Source organism: Mandrillus leucophaeus, unplaced genomic scaffold (assembly GCF_000951045.1).
Source record: "Mandrillus leucophaeus isolate KB7577 unplaced genomic scaffold, Mleu.le_1.0 Scaffold1, whole genome shotgun sequence".
In the NCBI taxonomy this organism is placed as follows: domain Eukaryota; kingdom Metazoa; phylum Chordata; class Mammalia; order Primates; family Cercopithecidae; genus Mandrillus; species Mandrillus leucophaeus.
Window position 1 is genome coordinate 7,053,655 of NW_012098097.1, and position 999 is coordinate 7,054,653.

Consider the following 999-nt stretch of genomic DNA (forward strand, 5'->3'; position numbering starts at 1 on the left):
AGAGCGAGACTCCCTCTCAAAAAAAAAAACAAAAACAAAAACAAAAAACAAAAAAAAACAAAAAAAAAAAATTTAAAAATTATCCAGGCATGGTAATGGGTGCCTGTAATCCCAGCTATTCGGGAAACTGAGGCAGGACAATCGCTTGAACCCAGGAGGCAGAGGTTTCAGTAAGCTGAGACCACACCACTGCACTCCAGCCTGAGCAACAGAGCAAGACTCCATCTCAAAATCAATCAATCAATCAATCTGTGGAAACTGGTTTCCTTTCTTGTCATATAGGTACCTATGACAGGTATGGTGACTTACACCTGTATTCCCAACACTTTGGGAGGCTGAGGCAGGAGGATTGCTTGAGTCCTGGAGTTCAAGACCATCTTGGGCAACATAGCAGGGCCCTGTCTTAAAAAAAAATAAACATTTAAAAAGTAAGTATTTACGTGATATCTTTCATTTTGCCTCTTGGCCCAAAAAACCTAAAATATGTATTCTGTTTTCCAGTAGTTTCCAGTTTGCTGGCCCCTGGCTAAGCACAACACCACGTTGTCTAAATTCCAGGACTACAGAAGTATCTAAGGCAATCAGGGTCCTTGACTTCATGCAGTTTACAAATTAGCAAGGAAGACAAGGAACGTTATCAACACTGACTTGCTTTACATACAAATTCAGGGTCTCATCTGGACATTTGGTTAAACTCCTGGAATCTTGGGCCTCCTGTTTTGGCTTGTCTGTTTTAATTGTCATCATTTTTCTTCCTTTCTTTTTTTCTTGCTTTTCTTCCTTCCTTCCTTTTCTTTCCCTCCTCTTCTCTCCTTTTTTTCTTTTTTCTTTTCTTTCTTCACAGGGTCTTGCTCTGTCGCCCAGGCTGGAGTGCAGTGGTGCGATCTCGGCTCACTGCAGCCTCCACTTCCTGGGCTCAAGCCATACTCCCATCTCAGCCTCCCCAGTAGCCAGGACTACAGGCACACCACCATGCCCGGCTAATTTTTTTTTTTTTTT